Source organism: Argiope bruennichi, chromosome 7, assembly GCF_947563725.1.
Source record: "Argiope bruennichi chromosome 7, qqArgBrue1.1, whole genome shotgun sequence".
Classification (NCBI taxonomy): Eukaryota; Metazoa; Arthropoda; class Arachnida; order Araneae; family Araneidae; genus Argiope; species Argiope bruennichi.
This window is the reverse complement of record NC_079157.1, coordinates 85,799,756-85,815,527: the sequence shown is the minus strand read 5'-3', so window position 1 is coordinate 85,815,527 and position 15,772 is coordinate 85,799,756. Positions and strand designations below refer to the sequence as shown.

Below are 15,772 nucleotides of genomic sequence, written 5' to 3'. Positions count from 1 at the left end.
CAAAATGCTTGTATATAATCAGCGTTTGCACTGAGTGTCTATCAATGAATGTATGGATTCGTTATTAGATTCTAAAAAATGAGTGTTCATATTTAATCAGTTCTTGTAAGAAAGTATTTCAAGTGTTATTAAAATTTATTATTCTTTAACGCTTATAATAAGTGAAAGTTAAATTCAAATAAACTCAGGTAAGTAATATCTTAAAATCCATAGAATAATTATAAAGTGTTAAATACAAGCAAATGGTCCCCAAATGCATTGAATTCTATCAATATACAATTATTGCTACATATTAATAAGTTTCTATGAATGATTAGTTTTAAGATAAATAACAGTTAAGTATGTAAATCAAATGTCTGCATATCACATTATTTAAAATTCAAATTTATTTAGTGTATATTTTTGTCAAAGTCTCATTATGTATTGCTTATTAGTGATTTTAACTGCTATTCAGTACCTATATACAATGTAACCAATTGTATAGATAATCAAAACTTCACGCTGCTTTTTTTGTGTATGCAATTTTTAAAATTGAAAATAAATAGCGTTTTTTAATATTGCTTTGGTATTAAATTTATTCAGTGAATGTAAAAAAATAAATAAATAAACATTAATGAATTTTCAGATTTTAATTTGATGAAAATGATCAATGAAATCTACTGTTCAACGTTTTCCTACATTGACACATTGGATTTTATTGCATAGATAAATAAATTAATCGATTTTAAATTTATTCTGATTTTATTTTAAATTCTGTAGCTTCTACGGGCAACTGATCATTATTAAAAAAACTTAAAGTTTTTGGATGATTTACAACTTTTTTGGACCATTTTTACTTTTTTTTAATTAATTGCAATCTGTATGCACTGATTTTTTTAAAATATTTAACATTCTTTAAAAATGTCTATTTTCTGGATCGAGTTTTTTTCTTTATGTTATTTTACTTGCTAAAGATGTTATTACATTTTATTTATGATACGTATTGCTGAAATTATGTTGTGTTCTCTTAAATCACTATTCATCATTAACAGTTGTTGTCTTAATATGCACTTTAAGTTCCTATTCTTTATTTTTATTATTTTTACATAATATGGCTGAAAATCGTTTTAGGTCATTTGTATCTTGATTGATATTTGTTGATATTATGTATTTTTATGCACATTCTCAACACAAAGATGAATTCTACACAGAATGTCTCTTTTAAAAATGTCTGAATGCATAATGAGGAATGTCTTTCTTTATGCGTACAACCTGGGACAATAAAATATCTAAATCTGCCATTAAACATGTGTGCTATAGAGACATGACAAAATATATAAATAAAATGAATGTAGTGACATACTTAATGTCATACTTCTCATTAAGATGAACTTGAGACATGCGCAATGAAGAAAAGTGACTTTTACGTCACATGAGATGTGTATGGGATTATGGCACAAGAATGCATAATGAGGAATGTTTCTCTTTATGCTTACAGCCTGGGACAACAAAATATCAAAATCTGCCATTAAACATGTGTGCTATAGAGACATGACAAAATATATAAATAAAATGAATGTAGTGGCATTCTTAATGTCATACTCCTCATCAAGATGAACATGAGACATGCGCAATGCAGAAATGTGACTTTTACGTCATATAAGATGTGTATGGGATTATGGCACAAGAATGCATAATGAGGAATGTTTCTCTTTATGCTTACAGCCTGGGACAACAAAATATCAAAATCTGCCATTAAACAACATGTGTGCTATAGAGACATGACAAAATATATAAATAAAATGAATGTAGTGGCATTTTTAATGTCATACTCCTCATCAAGATGAACTTGATACATGCGCAATGAAGAAATGTGACTTTTACGTCACATGAGATGTGTATGGAATTATGGCACAAGAATGCATAATGAGGAATGTTTCTCTTTATGCTTACAGCCTGGGACAACAAAATATCAAAATCTGCCATTAAACAACATGTGTGCTATAGAGACATGACAAAATATATAAATAAAATGAATGTAGTGGCATTTTTAATGTCATACTCCTCATCAAGATGAACTTGATACATGCGCAATGAAGAAATGTGACTTTTACGTCACATGAGATGTGTATGGAATTATGGCACAAGAATGCATAATGAGGAATGTCTCTCTTTATGCGTACAGCCTGGAACAACAAAATATCAAAATCGGCCATTAAACATGTGTGCTATAGAGATATGACAAAATATATAAATAAAATGAATGTAGTAGCAATGAAGAAATGTGACTTTTACGTCACATGAGATGTGTATGGAATTATGGCACAAGAATGCATAATGAGGAATGTCTCTCTTTATGCGTACAGCCTGGAACAACAAAATATCAAAATCGGCCATTAAACATGTGTGCTATAGAGATATGACAAAATATATAAATAAAATGAATGTAGTAGCAATGAAGAAATGTGACTTTTACGTCATATGAGATTGTATGGGATTATGGCGCAACAGCCAGTAATGGCTAAACTATGTCAAATACATGCATAAGAAGAAAAAAAAACTTTACAGCATTTTGATGACGCAGATGCTGCTAAGTTGTTAAAGATTCATGTGTTAAAGAATTCATTGAGAATCAAAAGATCTTGAATCGAGAATCTTTATTATCGAATTAAAGAATATTTAGGTGCAGTAAATTCAATTTCAGGGTAGAGAGAGATATTCCCACTCATTTCTTCATAAGAAGCCGAAATTATACCTTGATTAGAGAAAGCCCATCTCTCTCTTTATTTGTACTTTCTTAAGTTTCTACGTACCTTTATTGAATCACTTCAGCAATATCTTTTCTCTTACATGTTTTGATAAAGCAATTAACTCGCACACTGGAATTGTTGGGTTTTATTGTAAATTAGTGCACTGTATAGGACGATTAACAATGTCGAGGATTGGTTAATTTATTTTGGAACTCTATTCAACTAATCGATTATTTTAATTAATTCCAAGAAGAAAATGCTTTATTTTATAATTGAACAATTACTGAAAGTAATTTTTTTAGTATACCGCATTTCAAAATCATTTAATTTAATTACAGAATTTAATTTTTTAATTTTATTATTAGTTACTATTAATTTTTACGTTTTTAAAAGGAAGTAAAATATATAAAATAACTTTTCCTTTCATTGTTCTTAATTTTTGTATTTAAATGATTATTTTTTCCCTTTTTAGTCTTTTGTGTACTTAATTTTGAGACTGATTTTAAACTAACATCCCGATGACAAAATTTGTCCCGAAAAGACAAGAAAGAGATAATATTGATTATTAATATTGATAATATTAATATTGATTGTCAACCAGTTCTGACTAAATTTAAAGTTTCAAATCTCCAGCTCATTGATAAATTAGATTAAAATCGATTGGAAAATTCATACCTACTAGTTAAACAGATAGAAAAGGAAGTGAGTTAATACAAACACATTAAAAAATTAATAAAAACACTAACACTATCATGATTTGTCATGGCGCCATCTATCGATGATAAAAATTTTCGTTGGCTTAAAATCATTTACAAATTGTGTAGTGGCGCCATCTGTTGGGAAAAAAGTTTTAACTGGTTTAAAATCATTGAAAAATTTGTAGAGAAGATACAAACAAACAGACAGAGAAAAAAGTGAATTAATATTGCATTGTCATATATTTCTGAGCTATATTTAAAGTTTCAAGCCCACTATTGATAGTCTCTCCACTGGAAGGTTTGAGTAACTTACTCAATGTGCCTGCTTAAATTTGAATTAATCACATGTATATGCAAACAAATACTAAAAGAAAAAAATATGAGGGTTAAAATAAATTCTGATAAATTATTTTTAAATAAACGACCTGAAAGTGTTTCTGTATGATATACTTAATTCCATTTTTTTTATCAATCACCTTTCAACTACTTGGTTTTCAAATTGAGTTCCTGTAAAGCTTTTTCACAATGAAAATTCATTTAATCTCCCCTTTTTTATAATATCGCTTGGCTGTTATTTTCTAGAAATCCTAGCTCTTTTCAAATTATATATCAGATATCTTATAATGTTATTTCACACTACAGAGATGAAAGAAAATGCATTTGTTTGTGTATAAATGGCGGGAAGGGAAGAATAACTGAAAGAAGTTGCGGTCTTTCCAAATTTTTTTCCTTTCTCGAAATTACAAACGCTTTCCAATTTAATTTTCTTTGTTCCTAAAAGTTGATAAAAATATAGGCAAAAAAAGTTGATATATGATGGATACAAATATTTTTTGTAAAAATAAATAAATTGGTCATTAAATCTATACATAATTTTATTGCCTGTCTTTATTCTTATCGAAAGAAAACCACCTATGATTCTCATTTAAAATTAATGTTCGAATACTTTTAGATCTCCTTACTCAAACTGGAGGAAACTGCTTCAATTTCAATTTGAAATGAAAACAACATCTTTCTGCCGAATTTCGAAATAAGATCTATTATTTACAAGATTTGACAATTAATTTTAGTTATCAGAAATTGCGTTCAATAATTGAAAAATTCTTATTGAAATTTATATAAAAATTAAATTACTGGCTGAAAGAGAAAATAAACACTTACTTGCATTGCAAAAGATTTGATATTTTAACGATTAAAATGCCGGTAAAATCAATAAACTTATACTTTCTTTTTACTAAGCGAAACTAACGAAGCCAAATTTTATCGAATTAATAAATTTTCAGCTTACCTGCAAGTTTCATTCCTCAAATGACGTGATCATGCAGTCTTCAAAGGACTTGATTTTGAAGTTCTCAAATGACGTGATTTTGCAGTCTTCAAATGACAAGTCTGTCTTCAAATGACAAGTCGGCGAACGATTCCTGTCAATTTTTAGAAACAAAAACATTCATAAAAATTGAAAGAAGACATTACAAAATATACAATTAAAAAGAATGTAATGACATTTCAATGTCATAAAAATGTCTTACTCATCATCACGATTAAAGATAAGGGTATTCATAATGAAATCTGACTTTTACGTCACATGGGATGTGTATGGGTTTATTGCACAACAGCCAGTAATGGCTAAACTACGTCAAATATATGACTAAGGAAAAAAAACTTTTAAAACTATTTATAAAAGCATGGAGTTATTGTTTAAATGACATGAATCGATTACCATTGTTTATTTCAAATTCATAATAGCCATTAAACAATAATTTTAATCATTTGAATAAATGCTGTATCTTTGTATTTCAATGACGCAAATACTGCTAAGGTGTTAAAGATTCAAATTACTAAAGTTGGTGATCAAATGTAAAAGAATTTGTTCACAATCAGATGAAAATCATGAATCGAGAATCTTTATTATCCAATAAAAGAATATTCTGCTGCAGTACATTCAATTTTTGCACAGAGAGGAGGAATATTATACTCACCCATTTTTTCGCAAAAAGCTAAAACTATATTTTGATGAGAGAAATACCATTTTTTTCTTTATTGGTAATTTCTAAAGTTTGAACGTATCTTTGTTGAATCACTTCAGCAAACTCTCGCCTCTTTATATTTTGATATTGACAAATGAAAATACTCACTTTGGAATTGTTGGGTTTTATTGTAAATTAGTGCACTGTGTAGGACGTTTTCCTGCCGTCCGATTATTAAATTGACAAAATAAGCAATTGCTAAATGCCAAATTTGAAATATTTTCCTAATACATTTAATCATTATTTATTTTATTCAAATGATTGAACTCATTAATGAAAATCGAAGATTGTTTAATTTATTTTAGAACATTATTCTAGTAAATCAATTATTTTATAATTCCAAGAAGAAAATGCTTTGTTTTATAATTGAACAATTGCTTCATCAATTTGTTAATATACCGCATTTCTAAATCATTTAATTTAATTATAGAATTTAAATTTTTAATTTTATTGTTAGTTATTTAAGTATTAAATATTTTAATGTTTAAAGAATAGTAGATTTGGAAAAAAATTAGATTTTAAATATTTCTTTAATATTTAATTTTTAAATTTACCCGCACATTTGCTTTTGAGTGGTCTTGTTTTTCTACCTTGGATACCATGATTTAAAATGGAGTAAAATATATAAAATAAGTTTTTCTTTCTTTCTGCCTAGTTTTTTTTTATTTAAATAATTACTTCTTGCTTTTTAGTCTTGTGTGTGTTTAATTTTGAAATTGATTTTAAACTGACTTTTTGACGACAAAATTTGTACCGAAAGGGCAAGAAAGCGAATTAATGTTGTATTGTCTGCCAGTCTATGCTAGTTAAAAGTCTCCAGTTTATAAGAAAATTATTTTAAAATCAAAAGGAAAATTCATATCGAATATTTAAGACATAGAAAAGGAAGTGAGTTAATAAAAACGCACTGAAAAATTAACAAAAAACACGAACACTATTATGATTTGCAGTGGCGCCATCTGTCGGTGATAACATTTTCTATTGTCTTAAAATTATTTACAGAATTTATCGTGGCGCTATCTATCGGGGATAAACATTTTCATTGACTTAAAATCATTTACAAAATTTGTAAATGATTTTGTAATTATTTTAAAATGAACGTTTATAAAATTTGTTCTGAATACACAAACAAATACAGACAAGAAAATAACTTAATATTGCATTGTCACAAATTCTGAGCTATATTTAAAGTTTTAAGCCGCCAATTCGCAATCTAATTTCTCTGTTTGAATAACTTATCAATCTTATTTACGCTTGCATTAACCATATGGATATGCAAACGAGTAATAAAAGAAAAGATAATGAAGTTAAAATAAATTTTGATAAATTATTTTTGTATAACAACCAAAAAGAAATCTTTCTGTATAACATTCAAAATTGCTTTTTTTAAAATGTTTTTAGTAATCATCTTTTAACTACTTTATTTTCAAATAGAATTCCTGTAAGGCTCTTTCACATTGAAAATTCATTTAATCTCCCCCTTTTTTAATATTGTTTGTATCTTATTTTACAATTTCTTGCTCTCTTCAAATCGTATATCAGAAAGATACCTCGCAATTTTTTTTTCACACTACAGTTAGGAAAGAAAATGCTGTTTGTGTAAGAGGGCGATAACTGAAGAAAGGTGCTGACTTTCAATATTTCTTACATTTTCCTTCTCGGAACGAAAAAAGCTTACCAGTTTAATTTTTTTTATTGCAAAAAAATTGATAATAATAAGAGAAAAAATTAGGCTTATGATGGATTCAAATATTGTTAGTAAAAATAAATAAATTGGACATTAAATCTATACATAATTTTATTGCCTGTTTATCGAAAGAAAACCACCTATGATTCTCATTTAAAATTAATAATCGAATACTTTTAGATCTCTGTACTCAAACAGCAGGAAACTGCTTCAATTCCAAATTGAAGTACAAACAACATCTTTCTAGCAAATTTCGAAAGAAATTCAGTATTTACAAAGATTTAACTACTAATTTTAGCCATCAGAAATAACATATATTAATTAGAAAATTCATATTAAAATTTATATAACAATTAAATTACTGTACGAAAGGGAATATAATCATTTACTCGCATTGCAAACGATTTGATACTTTACCAATTAAAATGGCAGTAATTTTGCTCAGAAAATAAATTCAATAAACTTATTTTTTTTTCTATTAAGCGAAATTAATGAATGCAAATTTTATCGAAGTTATAAATTTTCAGCTTACCTGAAAGAAGTGCCTTGGAGTAGACAGGTAAGATCAAGACAGTCAACTTCACACTGACGAATGATTCCTGTCAATTTTTTAAAAATAATTAATAACATTTGAAAGATATACTGTGTAGAAACAAAACTGATATCAATGAAATGATAAAATTTTGAATTTTCAAATAGTTTGAAATATTTCTTCCGAAAAAAAAAATTTCTTGAACCAGCTGCGGATAAAAGATGAAACATTGATTAATTTTCTAATTAATGGTGTTTTGCCTTAATGAGCAAAATTTGCCTAAATTCGATTCAGTTGTTTATAATATTTATGTATACATACATATTTATATAATGTAATTATTGCAGTACAATTACCTGTTTTCTTTTTTAAAGAGAGAAATAATTATTTCTCCAAAATTGTTTATTTTATAATTATTTTATTTTATTTAAGTAATATCTGGAAAACCAAGCTTAACCCGACAGTTTTTTTTTTTGTAAGTTTTTTTTCGGAGAAAATATTTAGATGCGAATCACATATTGATTACATAAGAATATTTTCCCATCTTACCTTATTTCACATCCATCAGCGCCAACTCATGAAATTCTGAGGTACCAGTAGGTTATCATCCTATGGTATCAACGCAAGTATATTGTTGCTATATAATGATAACCTTCTGGTACAAGTTCCATAAAAATTTACGAAATGACTCTATATGACATTGTTAACATGAGAGCAGATAGAAAAAGGCTCAAATCAGTTATAAAAAAAATTTCTGCATAAAATCGCGTTTTTTCAGGAAAAGCACTTACGCATAAAGATAAACTTAAAAAGCAAAACCTTATCTAAATATAACATTCGATCCAAATCCTTAGAGCCATTTCCGAGATATAAGAAATAAACACACACACACACACACACACACACACACACACACACACACACACACACACACACACACACACACACACACACACACACACACACACACACACACACACACACACACACACACATATATATATAAGAGTTGCTCATTTATTAAAGATATATGCTGAATATCACATTTTTGCCTTTCTTTTTTATTAAAATTACAGAATGAATTTAATTATATAATTATTTTTGAGAAATAAAATATTTTATATACGCAGTGTTAAAGAAAAGCCGGCTGAAATATTTTCAAATATTAAAAATAGAACTTTTTAAATCTGACGTAATAAGTATTGTAGGCCGAATAGTGTGTCTCAAATTACTTTTGCTTTCTGATTTCTAATGCCTAATTTTTACCTTATATTTGCTTTAAATTTATTTATTGTTTAACTTTAATCTTATTTTTAAAAATTCGTAATTTTTATTAAAATGAATTATCGTTCACTTTCAGATAAATACTTTCATTATTTACATCAAACATCAAGAAATTGCTTTAATTTCAAAGTAAAATACGAAAAAAAAATCCATAATTTTTATTGAAATGAGTTATCGAATACTTTTAGATAAATACTATCTTTTTTTTTACATCAAAAATCAAGAAGCTGCTTTAATTTCAAATAAAATACGAAAAAAAAAAAATCAAGCAAATTTTAAGGAGGAATTAGTTTTTATTCAAAAAGAAAAAAACTTTTAAGAATCTAAAAAGGATAAACGGCGATTAATTTTAATTGTCAGAAATAATAATTGGAAAAGTAATATTACTAAAATTAATAACTCAATATCTTTCTGTTGTTCGAAGTTGAAGAAACACATTTAACCGATTCAATAAATTTTTAGCTTACCTTTATGCCTCGCTATGCTCAGACGACTGGCAAGAGGAGAGAGAGACTCAGACGACTGGATTTTTCTCTTACAAGACTTCAGCTTCAGCTTCTTGAGAGACTTATCGGGGCACCCGTCCTCGGATGTCTTACGAAATTGCCGAATCACGGTATTTATCAATCAAAAATATAAAAAAAAGTAAGAACACGCTTGCGCAGAGATTGTACAGCAACGCACTCTTCTTTATGCGCATGCGTGATCCTGGTGGAAACACATCACTGGCTAGAAGTAAACCCACCTGTAGGGCTGCTGTCTGTTAAGTTTCGCCAAATTCAAGAATCGCCAATCCTCTTCTCGCATCGGCTGCGCCAACTTGTTGCTTTGACGTTCGGTACAGAGAAGCAGTCATCAAGTGGATCGAATATATATATATTTTTTACCACTTAACCGTTAAGTATATAATCTCCGTGTTATTTATTAAAATGGATTAGATAAATAGAAATGTGACATATTTAAAACTTCACGCGACTGGAAATTTAACGGAAGAAAAAAGAAAAAGGAAAAAGAAGGAAAAAAAAAAAAACCCTATTATTTTGTCCATTTTTTCATACAAATTTTTAATTAAAACTTTCAAATTAAAATTAATTGCTTTATAAAGCATTTATTTAACACATTCGAAGTGTTCCACTACATGGAACACTTAACTTCGCTCACTTCTAAAAACGATAAAAATCTAATTATAAAAGGAAAAAAAATATATATGTTTAAGAATCATTTTTAACCTTCTTTTTTAATAATAGATGACAATTTAAATCAAGCTGATCCATCCATAATTTTTAGCTATAGCACGTTATGTAGAAACCTATTTTTTTTCAAGGAATTTTGTTAATTTTTTTTCCTAATAAAAAATAATTTAAGAAAATAATTTCAGTGTTATTTTGTGGCTGTATCTTAAACTCTGAAATTATTTAATGTATATATATATATATATATATATATATATATATATATATATATATATATATATATATATGTATGTATGTATTTTTAAAAAAATTATATAGAAAGCATACGTTTAGTCATCGGATAAAAATAGGTGTTCCATCATCTGGAACACTGCGCCGATCGTGTTATGCCGGAAAGAGAACACCTGTGTCTTCATTTCCTGTTCTCACTTTTTCGTGGAAAATGAACTCGCTTTAAGGAACAGTGTTTGGGAAAGTCAGAATCCTTGAAAATGACCAACCCTTACTATAGGTCCTGAGTTTGATGCCTTTCTTTTCTTTTCTTTTTTTATCAGCAGCCTTGGTTTTCTTTACTTAGAGCTGTAAGTAGTTTCCTGCTCTTTATTTTAAGTTTCGCTAACGTTCATTTTATATAATAATGTAAATAGTTTTAATCATATATTATAGCTTATTTGCTATTTTAAATATATCTATGGATTTTTTTTGTAAATTAATTGTGTTGAAAATAACGTGGAGTGATCAACTAATTTTTTCCGAAATATCCAAAGTGCTTCAAAAATTGCTCTCCAATAGCGACTCTGAGCATGCCACCTTGTGATACACCTTCTATTATGCTAAATCTGCTACAAAATTATAACGTAGTGTTTTTATAATTACAATTATAATAAAATTATAACGTAGTGTTTTTATAATTAAAATTATAACAAAATTATAACGTAGTGTTTTTATAATTAAAATTATAATAAAATTATAACGTAGTGTCTTTATAATTAAAATATAGAGATTTCTCACATTTTCGTGCTTCATTTCAAGGCTCTCTTAGTCACACTTATCAGAATTCTAGTGGCGCAGTGTTCCAGGTGATGGAGCACCCCCAAAATCAAAACGATAAGTACAATCTTCACGAAATTTAATCTGTGTACTCGTATAGATAGATCTAAATAGGTTACATACAATTTTTTTTTCGAGTTTAAAATTCAAAGGATAGTGTGCCGCAAAGGGCTAAGAACTATTAGGATTTCGTCAAACGTTACTAATAAAAGAGTAGAAGTTCGTCCCACTTAGATGAGTTTTTATCTTCTTAACTATTATCTCAAATTAACTAAATGAAAGTTTTAGTAAAAAATCTCATGCACATCTGTGGAATTCTCAAGGAAAAGATAATTATCTATTTGTAGCACAATTTAACTGTAAATATATAGTAGCATCAAAAGTCAACAATAAAAATCTGAAATTCCTTGAATAAAAAATTTCAATATAAACAACATCCATTGTGAAATATCTCTTCTTTTTTAACAGTACTCCTTGTTACTAATGGCGTAACTAAGGTCGGACATGCAGGGGATATGTTCTGGTGCTATTGTTATGAGGTACAAAATTACGTCCGTTTACATCACGATGCAAAGTGTAGAAGAGCAAAACAGATCGACATTTTCCCTTTAATGATTTTATAATGAGATTCTGATAGGGATTTCTTTGACACTTGTAATTTTAGGAAAAGGAATCTTAGGTATCTTTTCAAGAATGTTGTAAGCATTAGGGATTTTTGTGTCTTCACCCGGGGCGTGATAAAAGGCTGAGACCCTCAATTTTTCCAGAGAGGGTGAAGAATTAATTAAATATAAAGTAGGAATTGGATTAGGAAATAAGATAACATTTTACAATGAAATTAACATTGACTAATTTAAGATAAAAATTTGGAAATGAATTAAGATTCAAATTCGATTTAAAAATATAATTGCACATGCGCGCGCGGGCACACACACAAACACGCACACACGATTTGTTTTGTTAATATCCTTTTATATATTTTGCTAAAGTGAATTGTGTACATTTTTTATAAAAATGATAACACACGTGATAAATGAAATAAATAATTGTCTCACATTCTTCTGATATATGAACAATTGTTCGAATTTTTTATTTAACCCTTTAAAGGGCCAATTTTTCTAGTCATATTATGTTTAAAAATTTTTGGGCTTGAAATTAGAATAAGAAAGGGGTTTCCTTTAGCTTATTAGATAAATTTAATTTGATTAATTAAATAATTTGGTTAATTAATAATGAAGTAACAAATCAAGACACATCATTTTGTGTGAGATAAAGAACTGAAGCATCTAAGTTTCTGTCTTTCTAAAAACTTTTGTCAGAACTTATGCCAACCTACATAATTTCATACAAAGATTGATAAATTTGGTGGGAAGCATATTTCCCACGGCCCTAGAAAGGGTTAAGTTATGTTTAAATTATTTGGGTTTTAATTTATCAAATTTTCCCGGCAAATTTAGCAAAATTTCATTCAAAACTTTGGGCTTGAAATTAGAGTAAGAAAAGGGATTCCTTTTCTTAAAATATTGTAATTTTTAAATCTATTCGATAAAATATTGTAATTTTTAAATCTTTTTTTAATGCCCTTTAGATCTTTTTTTTCTCTTATTATGCCAGTTAGATCAAAACGTTATCCATATTCCATAACCAATTATACAATTATATCTTCTAACAATAAACGAAAACTTTGTATATTTGTTGTCCATTTGCTCGTGGCACATTTTAGGCTTGACCGTTTGACTTATAAATGTCAAATTTGGGAAAATGTACTTTGAAGATTTGGTGTGTGCTCCTGAGTTCTTTTAGCATCATTTAATAGGATTATAATTAGTAAAAAATTAACGATATCTTAAGAAAAAATTATAATGGCTGTTTCAGAGTTTTTTTAATGATAAGTTGTGAAAATATTATTGCGCAAAAATAAATTCTCCCCATCTTAAAACGCTGAAAATTAATTTTTCACAGATATGAATTTCAAACAATCATTTCAATTAATATAATTTTTTGTTATTTAAAATTTTTTTATTTGATTTTCAACAGTAACTCACACTGTTGAAATTTAATTCAAACTTCATAGTTTTATTAAATTTCTAAACCATTTGTATGTCTTTTTATCTTGATAACTTAAGCTATGAAAAAATAGTAAGCGTTAATAATTACCATAGCATATTAATGTTAGGTAAATTTATTCTTTCTCTGTATGATTTTAAGCATAAAATAATTTTATTACAAAGCTAGATTTGTCATGCAACAATTATTAAGTGTACATGAATTATTTAGAAGATTTTTTTACTTTTAAAGCGATTGATATTTTTAACTATGTAAAAAAAATCAACAACTGTCAGCTCTTTTTTATTTTTAGAGTAATTGTAGCTATAAATTTCTTAATCACAAATTCAATATAACTAGATTAAATAGAGTACACTCAAATTTGGCCTAATGTGGCCGAAGGCAGGTCTGATAACAAAAAAGCTGGATAGGCCTGATTCCATGAACTCATTTATTTGCTCACCAATACCAGGAGACAAATTTTTTATATCAAAATTCACCGATATAAAACGTATTTTCTTCTTATTGAGTACTAAGCCTTGCATTTATCTCAATGTGATCGCGACCGCAGCCGGTTGAATCATAGAAGGAGTTGCCGGTAACATGTCAAGTTATAATAGAAGGCTCTGTACTGATAGTTTATTTATATTTACATACTGCACTGCACGTTTCAAGAAAAAAAGTAAAGGATATAAACTGTTCATTTTAACATAAGTTCTGTAATGCCTAACTTAAATGCAGGAAATACAAACAATTTTGCAAAGGCAACGCCTTGCCTTCCTCATTTAATTATGATTAAAAAAAAAAAAAAACGGAGTTGGATAGTACGGAAGCCAAGAACCAGAAACTCGGGAGTGCACTGTGTATAATTTTTAATATTCAAGGAAATATACTGTAATTACAATTTCAATCATGTATCAATTCAATGGCTAAATTTTTTATTTATAAATTAGATATAATTTTAATTAGAGAATTTAATCTCTAATTAATTAACTACATTAGTTTAATAATTTAACTATATTAGTTTTTTTTCATACTCGTGTTATTAAGAGCTTAAATTCATTTTTATTTTGTAATTATATTTGGTATGGGGTGAATATTAACTTTTTACTGAATGATTTAGATATTAGTCATCGAATGATTTAGATATTAGTCATTGATTTACGAATTTCATTATATTGCAATTTTGCTTAGTTTCAGGACGAAAGCATCTACAATTAATTCGTTACTCAGTTGTAACTAAGCTTAAATATCATGCATTTTATGATTATATTTAGCAATTATTTAGCAATGCAACCTGAAATCATTGTAATTTCTTATTTGGCTCACATTTCAATTAACGCTAATCTTTTAAATAAGATTGAAACAAACTGTGATCCATCCCAACACAAAAGAAATCCCTTGTCAAATATAAAATAAAAATCAGTGGGAGTGGTTTCTTCAACACTTGCTCACATATTCTAATAAAAATGTTATTTCCCTCACCTACATAAAACTGAACTTTGGATAAACAACTTGAATGACGTTGGCGAACAATAATTACGAAATATTAACTTTTAACATGAATTTAGTAATTTTACTGAATGTATCATGTGATCCTTGGCAATTTTTTTGGCGATTTATCTTTGATATTTAGAAATAAATACCCAAAAATCATCAAAATAAATTTGCATTTTAGACGAACCGATTGAAACCAAAATCTGACACAGGTTAGGTTAGGTTTATGAAGTTTAGTGGCACAAGAGCCTATCTTGGCTAAACTGCGCCAAACATATGGTTAAAAACTAATCTTATTCGATTTAAAAATCAAAACACAAGTTCAATGGAACTATGAATATAAGAAAATGCACAAATACAGGAAAAAAAGAAGCTGATAAAAACAGGGGAGTGCAATAAAAAAAAAGAAAGTTTATCAAAGATGACGATTTATTAGATACATGTAAAAAAGCGAATGGCTTTTAAAAATTTAAAAATATTTGGGTGGTGTTTTTCACCCACCAAGTCCTGCATGAAAAACAGAAAATACAGGGTGTTCATTAATTATTGTCGGGGTTTCCATACCTCATAACTTTCGAATAAAAAATATTACTCGAAAACCGATTACGTATTCGTAAATTACAACTCAAAGAATTTTATTAATGATATTAAAGTGTAAAGCTTGCACAATTTGCACTTTGTAGGCATTCAGCTGAAGGCGATTATGTATTCGTAAATTCGCTGAACAAATTTTGACTCGAATTGAGGATGATGAAAATTACCTTCGGAAATGGTTCTTCAGTGGCGAATCCACTTTTCATGTGTCAGAAAAAGTGAATAAACATAACTGTAGAATATTGGTCTCGGAGAACCCGCACGATTATCAAAAGTCAAAATTTGTTCAGCGAATTTACGAATACATAATCGCCTTCAGCTGAATGCCTACAAAGTGCAAATTGTTCAAGCTTTACACTTTAATATCATTAATACAATTCTTTGAGTTGTAATTTACGAATACGAAATCGGTTTTTGCGTAATATTTTTTATTCG

At 27.9% G+C, this 15,772-nt stretch overlaps 1 protein-coding gene across 1 annotated transcript in view; it reads right to left on the bottom strand.

The window, feature by feature from the left end:
- Window positions 1-15,772, bottom strand: part of LOC129975465 (SUMO-specific isopeptidase USPL1-like) — an 83,903-nt gene that overhangs the window by 26,766 nt on the left and 41,365 nt on the right. Inside the window, exons 2-3 of the mRNA XM_056088526.1 lie at window positions 7,674-7,740; window positions 4,716-4,848 (exon numbers count right to left, since the gene is read on the bottom strand). The gene's annotated coding sequence lies outside the window, so the exon portion shown is untranslated. The remainder of the gene's footprint in view (window positions 1-4,715; window positions 4,849-7,673; window positions 7,741-15,772) is intronic.